The sequence below is a fragment of the Sinocyclocheilus anshuiensis genome, unplaced genomic scaffold (assembly GCF_001515605.1).
Source record: "Sinocyclocheilus anshuiensis isolate Anshui unplaced genomic scaffold, SAMN03320099.WGS_v1.1 scaffold164, whole genome shotgun sequence".
Taxonomy (NCBI): Eukaryota; Metazoa; Chordata; class Actinopteri; order Cypriniformes; family Cyprinidae; genus Sinocyclocheilus; species Sinocyclocheilus anshuiensis.
The window spans coordinates 1,507,422-1,517,572 of record NW_015557128.1 but is presented as its reverse complement, the minus strand read 5'-3'; the positions used below and the strand labels follow the sequence as shown (position 1 = coordinate 1,517,572).

Here is a 10,151-nt window from a genome sequence, read left to right as displayed (position 1 = left end):
ATGTTTTTTTTTTTTTTTGGCTATTGCTAAAAATACACCCAAGTGACTTAAGACTGGTTTTGTGATGCCTGGGCCAATTTTTTGTCCCAGTCCAGCCCTGATGAAGAGGAATAATTAATCGATTGTAGGAAGTGCCCGAGTCTTCACATATAGACCAGTCTCCCTGGTGACTTTGGAGCTGGTGACGCGAATCATCCTGTGTGTTGAAGGTTCAATCTGTTCCCAGAAGGCCATCATGTGTTTATAGGTTGCAAATCTGCAAATAAATAAATAGTTTCTTTTAAAACATTTAAGGCATAACACTGTATTTTACACTGTAAAACTGTATTTGGCGTTCACGGTTCCACTCAAATACTGAAGGGACAGCACCTTTTTTCAGACGCCTCCTACTTGTTCCTTCCACAAAATCATCTGGTTTGAAATGTACACTGCATACCTTTGTGTGTTTCGTGATTTGGAAATTGATCCTTCTAATGTTTACAATCCATTTTTTCCTGATCTCTTCCTTCACCGGAAAGGAATGAAAACTAGCACAGGAGTTGTAGCGTGAAGACACAGAGCACAGCGGGACACTACAGTGCTCCGACGCTGCCTTCATTTGCTTTTGACGTCGGAAAACCGTATTTTCCATGGTTATGGAGAAGATATAAACTCGATTTAAAACGGTATAAAACTACGACGTTTTCTTTGTTGTTTTAGTGAGGGGGCGTGACTCCCACACAGCTGATGGTTTCTCTTAGTTACCATACAAACCGGAAGCGCCCTTGCCGGTATGAAGTATGAGCGGAAATACATCACAATTCTCATTGCTTAGAGCCCATTACTGAAAAATGTTTTCATAGTTTCAGTTTTAGTTAACAGCATTATCATTAACTAAAAAACTAAAACCATTAGAATTTTTTTTAATTACGCTCAATAAAATGAACATTAAATTAAATAATATATATATATATAAAAAAAAAAACGGTTTAAAAATTCAGCTAGTTGCTAATTGAGAAACATTTCTCAGTTTAGTTTAGTTTAGTTTGAAGTACTAAAATAGCTAAAACTAAATAAACTAAAAACTAAAACATGAAAAACTATAGATATATTAAAAAAAAAAGCAAAAATTATTAAAAATTACAAAAACACAGCAAAATTTTAAACTAAAGTTTAAACTAAAATGAAAATGAAAACAATATATAAAAATAAAATCTAATTAAAATTAGCAAAAACTATAGTAGTATATTAGTGATACTAAAATAACACTGGTTAACAATAACAACACAGATCCAAACATAAAAATGTTGTCATAATTTGCTCACTCTCATGCTTATTTTCTTTCTTACAGTATAAAGCATCATCCACTTTCAACGAAAGTGCTCATTAAGCATTAAGCATTAATGGATCCCATTAAAAGACTAGTTTCAGTGTATTAAAAGATAGCATCGACTCTAGTTTGTGTGTCCATTTTTGATACCTTTGAACAAAGTGAAGAGGAATCGCTCAGTGTCTGTGATTGTAATGGTGCCTTCCTCATCGGGGCTGGATTTGGTCTTGAGCTCTTCGTTGTGATATTTGTCGAGGAAGCGGAAGGCGTCTGACATGCGTATGGTGTTGCTCTGATGAAGAGCCTCATTGTATTGACGGAGATGTTCAGCGCACACGCGCACCATCTGATTCTCTTCCTTAGCAGCTGGTGAACAACACAGACAGGCAATATTTATAAAAGAGTTCAACAATATAACTCCTGTTACACCCCAAGATCAGCCCATTAAGGTCCTTCATTTCATAGTCCACTCATTGAACTATAAAATAAAGTATCTGGCCCATCCATCATGTTTTTTTATGAATTTGGAAGTAAAAATCTAATTATTTTTCACCACAGAGAAAAAATAGCAATAATTCATATTTAAAACAGGCTTACCATGAATTCTGATATGCAATTTCAACGTCATTTTTAAGCAATCATATTTAAGTTAACGTCATTTACAACGAATCTCCCGCGAGAGACCGGTGCCGTTTTTCCTGGAAGTTCACGATGAACTCACCAAGACGTGGCACGGCCCTACTCACTCCAGTTCACTCGGAGGCCACCTTGCTTCAGAGGCATTATTCAAACTTCAGTACAGGACAGCAATGCTCACATTCTCTGGTCTGAAGTGCAAACTCTGCTTCCAAAAGGAGCTGTGGAAATGGTTCCTCTAGCGAACATCGAGTTACGGCTGCTACTTCCTCATTCCCAAGAAAAATGGCGGGCTCAGGCATCTGAACCATGCGCTTATGAATCCGTTCAAGATGCTGACTTGGAAGCAGATCCTCGTGCAATATGCCCCGGGGACTGTTTTTTTTATCGGTGGATCTGAAAGATGCACAAACCGCTTTTGAGATTCGCATTCGAGGGGGTGGCTTACCAATATACAGTCCTACCATTCGGACTGTCTCTGGCCCTTGCACTTTACAAAGTGCACGGATGCAGCTCTTTCCACTCTGAGACAGATGGGAATACGCATTATGAATTACCTAGATGATTGGCTGGTCTTAGCCAGATCGGAACAAGAACTCATCGCTCACAGGTAGCTGCTGCTCAGCCACCTGGAGCGGTTTGGGCTAATAATTAATTTAGCCAAGAGCTCTCTGTCTCCCAGTGAGTAGCCTTCTTGGGGACAGTTATCGATTCTGCCCAGATGTGGGCATGGGTTACGCTGGAATGCTCCCTGATAATTCAACGGCATCATTCAGACTTGGGACTTCACGTCCCCTCAGGGCTTTCAGAGGATGCTTGGTCTCATGTCAGCCACTTCCTCTGTGATTCCTCTGGGCCTGCTTCACATGCGGCCCCTCCACAGTATTGGTTAAAAGCCCATGTTCCATCCCACGCTTTGTGCCTAGAACCAAGGGTCAGACATGCTGTACATGGACAATGTGGCTCTAGGAGAATGGAGACTACATCCCCAAACGGTTCAAATGATCTGGTCTGTCTTTGGCAGGGCAGAGGTGGACCTCTTCACCTCAGAAGACAACTTTTACTGCCCAGTTTTGTTTTCGAAACAACAAGATGCCCTGGCCCACGATTGGCCCATAGCTTGCCTGTATGCCTTCCCCCCGGTTGCCCTGCTTCCTCAGGTCATCAGAAGGGTCAGTGAAGTCAGATGCTCAGCCCTCCTGGTGGCCCCACTCTGGAGGAATCAGATGTGGTTCCCCGAGTTGATTCAGCTGTTATCGGCAGCCCCTTGGCCGCTACCACTGAGGAAGGACCTGCTCTCGCAAGTGAAGGGCATGATTTGGCATCCCTGGCCAGAGCTGTGGAGCCTTCATGTTTGGCCCCTCGACAGGAGTCTTTGCAGCTCCCTGCGAGTGTTACTAATACCATTTTGGAGGCTAGAGCTCCGTCTTCAAGACGTCTTTATGCCCTTAAATGGTCAGTTTTCTCTGATTGGTGTGCAGCACAGAATGAGGACCCATGCTCTTGTGACGTGCCCTACGTGCCAACCTTTCTACAAAAGCTGATGGATAAGGGGCGCACCCCCTCCACGTTTAAAGTATAGGTGGCAGCCATCACGGCGAATCATTATTCTTTTAGTCATTAAGTTTCTGAGGAGAGCTCAGAGATTGAATCTGCCTCGCCCTCATAATGTGCCAACTTGGGACTTATCTGTAGTCCTCAGGGCCCTTCGAGCCGCTCCAGTCAGCTGACTTGCGGCCTCTGTCACTTAAGACTGCCCTCCTTTTTTAGCGTCGGTCAAGCGAGTGGGTGTCCTGCAAGCACTGTCGGTCAGTGCTTCATGTCTGAGTTTGGGCCTAACAACTGTAGAGTCATCCTCAAACCAAGACACGGCTATGTGCTTAAAGTGTTCTCCACTCTGTTCAGAGCACAACTCATCACCTTTTTAGCTCTTCCCAATTCAGAGGATGAGCAGGGTCCTAATCCACTCTGCCCGGTTCGGGCCCTTAGAGTGTGTGTTGATTTTTATTGGTGATATCGGTGCGGCCACTGGCTGGTCGTCGTCATCTACCTTCACCAGGTTTTATAACTTGGATGTCCCTACCCTGCAGGCACGGATTTTGTCCTCCTAAGTTAGGTTTTGTTATGTAGTCCTCAGCCTAGGTGGCTTGGGTCTCATTGTTAGCTCAGACTTATAGGAGCCCTCGCCAAGTGGCTTCGTTGTGCACTTGCTTATAGCACAGCGCTATTGGATGCGTTAGGGTTAGGGTTAGGACTAACGTAACCTCGGTTCCCTGAGATAAGGGTGCGAGTGTTGCGTATGCTTCCGTGCTATAAGGCTGCACGTGAATTGATGACTGTCGTTTCAGTCGAAAGATTCTGATGAAATGGCACTCGGAGCCGACTTATATAGCGGCCGCCCCCCGTGGGTGTTGAAGCGCCATTTGTTAGTGCAGTTACACAAATGTGAACAAATCAGGCTAAACGGGAGTTTCCCCATTAGTGACAAGTGATGCAACGCTCCTTCCCTTATATTAGGAAACTGAGGTTACATTATAACCAGAGCGTTATTATCGTTAACTCAATATACAACTCAAACCATAAAAGATATTATTTGAAATAAAATAAACTTGAACTGAAATAAAAATTTTATATAAAAAAACTTAAACTTATTTTATTTCAGCTAGTTGCCAAGGCAATATTTTTAATTTAAAATAAAAACATAAAATATAAAAATAAAATCTAATTCAAAATATTAACAAAAACGACAATAGTAAATCAGTGATACTAAAAAAAACTAACAACAAAAAACTAAACTAACCAAATTTGAATAGTTTTTGAGCTCTATACTAGAATACTAGTCAGTCTTAACTAGTCTTTGAGGATGTTTTTTCTCCTCGATCATTTTGTATAACTACTGGATCTGTTCAGTGATTCTGAATGTCTGAACACAATTGAGAAACTTTGTTGGAATTCACAGTGAATTGTCCTTTAAAAACAGGAAAGAGACTGTGGCTTACTGTGATTACTGTGTCTTTATTGTGACACATTTCGCATGAGTGCATGACTGTATATGAAATTCTTATCATGACTTCAGCAATATGGTGGTTAAATCATGGTTTCAGCAAAGAAGGCTGGAGGCAGAGGACACACAAAGAGAAACCACATTTTAGTAGGAGCTTTGCAAAGATCCAGTGGTTACTGGGTTTTTGGAAATAATACATTTATACAGTTGAACTTACAAATAAGTGTGTAAGACGAGATCAAAATAAGTATGCAAGATAAAAATGTTCAGATTTAAATTTCTTCTCAAATACTTTCGAGTGGTTTGGCTGGTTAGGATCTCCCCATTAGCTGTTAGACATTGTTAATACACTATCTGGCCACAAAAATACTTTCTGTTTTTACAGCTGTTGTAAAGTATCAAAAAACATTTTTTTTTTTAAAGCAGCATATATATTGCAGATATTTATTTATATTTTAGTAGGAGACCAGTGAGAGATTTACACTTAAAACTGTGCAATGGTTTTATATTTTCTCTGTCTGCTGTATTTGACATCACAGCTCATAAATGAAGCTTTTAGACTGTGCGTTCTTGTGGTGCCACCAGGAATTTGTATTTATGGAAATTTATATGATGCCTTTAAAATGTCAATTTTCATGACTTTTTCCTGAAGTTTCCCGGTTTCCAATGACCCAGTAAACCTCAATATATCTGAATGTCTTTGTAAAAGGCAGTAAACTCACCGTTCTGCTCTTTCTGTACGACCCACTGTTCGTAGTTTTGTGTGCCGGGCTCACAGAGGAGCTTCAGGTCTGCGTGTTTGTGGATTTTATCCATTATCTTCTTGATCACGTCTCCAAACGGGTCCTTTAACATGCCATAGACACAGAAGATTTTTATTGTGTCACGTTTTGAAATTATCCACATCTAAATTGAATATACCAGCATCATAACCGAAGAGTATGTATGCTTTCCTGCATTAAGGCAAGAACTTTAAGTCTTTAAGTTTTTGTATTGTTATTGTTTATATAGATTTTTCTAGAAATATTTAAACAAGTATTACATATGAAGTGTGTCATTTCTGCGCTACTATAGTGGCACCAAAAAGAATAGCAAAAATCATGACTGTTTTCAAAAAAGTTTAAGATAAATTTCAAGAAGAATGTTCTTAAGTGCAAATCTTAAGAACACTCTTATTTTCTTAAGAATGTCTTTTTATTTTTTCTTAAGAAGAGAATGGCAGGCTTTGGTGTTATCTGATTGTATTGCGGTTCTTCACAAAGAGTGGCTGATCAACTCAAACACATAGCATTTTCATTTTTAATGCATTGTCTTGATAGTTATTTTTAAAGAATTGTCTGTTGCATTCACTTGCATTCCATCTTTCTTGCACTGTGTATGGCTGCTTTCATATGTGCTGAATGCTGCCGAAAGTTAAGTCATAATTATACATTTAAAAAACATGGTCCCAATTTGACTAGTCAGTGAGTTGTTATATAATGCTAACTTCGAAATTAACCAAAAAGTCACATAATCATCATAACTTGATCATCGTTTACATTATTTATCATTACTCATGCACATCCCTATATGATATGTATTATATGTAGCTAGTGCAATGCTGTAATGCTTAATTACAACAGTTAATTTTAAACAAACCAATAAATTAATTAAACATGTTACTTTTGGGGCAAGTTGTAGGTTATCCAAACTTTAGAAGGTTATTTACAATTATTAAAAAAAAAAATCTTAAGAACAGTTCCCAACAATTCTTCTTAAGAAAACAGAAAATAGCAGATTAATTTTTGTTTTGTTTTGTTTATTCTTAAGAATGTTTTGTGGACTTCCGGTATGGCGTCGGGGCGAGTGGCAGCGTAGAGTGAGAGCTCCCAGACAAGCGTGTTATTCTCCCCGAATTTAATTCATTATAGCCTACTCTTTGAAATTAACTAGTAAACATGGAGGGGGAGAAACAACGAAAGGCTAGAAGCAAAGCATCCCAAAAACTCGAGAAAAATGAGAAACAAACACGGCTCTATATACGCTGAAATTAAAGCTATCCGATCGGACGTAAAAACGGAGTTAAACAATTTTCACGAGATTCTTTCCAGAGACATGAAAACTGATTTCGCAAATTTCAGAACAGACATCAACCTGAAACTGAATGAAATCGCCACAGATTTGAAAGACACGATGGGTAGATTGGAGGAGGCTGAACAGAGAGTGACGGATTTGGAAGAATGGAACACCGAAGCTAAAGAAGTGCTGTGTCAAACCCTTGACATCCAGCAAAAAATGCAAACAAAACTGAGTTTATTGAAAGTTTCATCAAGACGGAGCTAGCCCTCCCCAACACTGAACTTGGGATACAACGCTGTCACAGGGCGCTCGGCCCCAAACCACTGCCGAATGCTAATCCCCGATCGATTATTGTTCTTCTTCTTCTTTTGTGTTTAATGGCGGTTATAGCTTTGGTACCGTATATTTAGGAAACATACCAACTGATTTTAATGCTCAAGACAAGTACCCTCTCAGATTGTTATTGGTTGCTAGTAAAAAAGTAATAACCAAAAAATGGCTGGATGAGAATCCACCAACAAAAAAAGAGTGGATAGTGATTGTAAAGGATATGTTTGATATGGAGAAAATGACCTTTTCTCTAAGACTAAGTATGGATACATTTTATAAGAACTGGTCGAAATGGTTAATACACAGGAAAATAGATAGTACATAAATAGATGTTAAGTGTTTTACAGTGAATGCCCCCCCCACCCCATCTTTTTTTTTTTTTTTCATATATGTGAAGTACTTAATGGAAATACACTGAATGGACTGAACTTTAAGGACTTTTGTGTTGATGGGGGGGGGGTACTATTGAGAAAGTAACCCCTATTATAAAAATAATTGTATAAGAAGGATGTAAGAACTATATGTGATGCCTCTGGTGACCTGTATGTTCAATTCTTTATTTCTTTATTTATTTTTCCCCCCTTTTTTTTTTTTATGTTTTTTTTTTGTATTTCTGAGTTATGTTATAAGAAATACAAAATAAAAAAAAAAAAAAAGAATGTTTTGTGAATCCATGGTCGGAAAAATACATTTCTTAACCTAAATTCCAAGAAGTTTTTAAGAATGTTCCTAAGTGCAATTCTCAAAAAACTCTTAAGACGTTCTCAAATATTTTCTTAAAAAAAAAAATCTTAAAATTTTTCATTTTTCTGACAGGCTTTGGTGTTTGTATGACTGTTCTTTTAGAAGACTCGCTGATGAACGATTAGTTTGAAACAACCCAGTAAATTCATTTAACATCTTACCTTTGGGGATTTAAGACATGCTGGAGGTTTTCCTATCTTTTAAGAAATTATTTACGATGATATTAAAGAAGATTCTTTTAAAATTTTGAACTTTTCTTAAGTTCTGTCAGGACCACTATCGTCAAAGATGATTGACAATTAGCATACAGTTTGGATTGGCGGTATGGTTCTGTTCTGGGCAAGAACTCCCTGCGCATCCATGCAGCCTAGCATGGACGAGAGCAGGGAGAGCAGTGATAACCCCCCGCAGGGTAAACAGAACAGAACCAACATAAATGTATTGCAGATATCGTTAAAGTTCAATAATTTTATGTACACATTTTAGAATTAGTCTGATTCAAAGGAGAATCAGAAGGCTGAATCCTGACTGACAGAGGAGGAGCTGGGGATGGAGAAGGGTAATTAGCTACTGAGCAATGCGAAAACTGCTGATAATACTGAGGGACCTTATATATATGAATGCTTAGATAGGTGTCATATTCCTATAGGTAGATGGGGATCAGCTGAGAGTCTGCTGATGCGAGCTTGACTAACGTGACCTGCCAGAACTAACGCTACGCTTGATTTTTGTCATAAGAACAATCGTAAGAAAAAGATAAGAACTTTCTTATATAAAATAGTTCACCCAAAAATGAAAATTCTAACCAAACAGTTGATGGACCTCATTGACTTCCATAATATCGAGGGGGGAAAAAATACTATAAAAGTCAATGGCGTCCATCAATTGTTTGGTTACCAACATTCTTCAAAAATATATATTTTTTTTGTGTTCAACAGAAGAAAGAAATTCATACAGGTTTGCACCAACTTGAGCGTTGAGTAAATGATGACAATTTTCATTTTTTGGGTGAACTATCCCTTTAAGAAGTATTTTGGGAGTATAAAATAAATATACATAACTTTTTCTCTTAAGTAAGAAAAAAATTAGCAGTTAAGAAGAATTTTATTCTTAAGAATGTTTTGTAAATCCAGCCCCTGACAAACAGATACTCCCATCCCAAACTAGTGGTGCAGAAATTACACACTTCAGCTTTAACATGAGGCTTATTCAATGACACATTAAGTGGAATTACCTCCTTCCTCTCTTCTGCTTTTGCAATCCTTTTGTATGGTGTTTTGGCTTCCTCTTCTTTGAAAGTCTTTGTTTTTATTGTGAAAGCGTCCAAGTTTGCACAGATCTGTAATGAATCAAAATAATGAGACATACTATTGAACTCACAGTTCCAGTTTTGAGATGGCAACAGATGAACTGTGAAATGATCAATAGCATCATTCATCAGTGGACATAAACTGACCATGAATGATTAAATAGCATTTACAAATAGCAAAACATTTGTTTTGTCTATATATTGTCATTTGATTCTTGAATTATCAGTTAGAATCACTCTTTTTGACTCATTTAGTAAAAATATCCTGTTTATATAGAGTCATTTGATTGTGAATCAGACTACATTGGGTGTGCTATACAGTGTTTGTTGTTTGCATTTTTGTTGTTCCACTTCAAATGCAGATGTATTTAAGATCCGTTAATGTCTTTATTTTTTAAGGAAACCCTATCTTAAAGGGGTCATATGATGCGATTTCAATTTTTCCTTTCTCTTTAAAGTGTCACAAGCTCTTGGTACATAAAGAAGATCTATAAAGTTGCAAAGACTAAAGTTTCAAATCCAAATAGATATTCTTTATAAAAGTTAAGATTCGACCACGCCTACCTAAAACGGCTCGTTCTAACACGCCCTCACATGTCTACGTCACGATGTGGGAAGATTTACATAACGCCACCCAAATGTTCACGCAAAGAAAGAAGGCGTAACTTTAATTCTCGCTGCCATGTTGTGGAGTCGCTGTGTGTTTCGTTGTGAAAGCGAAACTACTTTGTTTGGTCTTCCAAAAGAGGACACAACTAGAA

The 10,151-nt window shown here is 38.2% G+C and overlaps 1 pseudogene; it reads right to left on the bottom strand.

The window, feature by feature from the left end:
* Positions 1 to 10,151, bottom strand: part of LOC107677903 (interferon-induced helicase C domain-containing protein 1-like) — a 43,456-nt pseudogene that overhangs the window by 5,913 nt on the left and 27,392 nt on the right.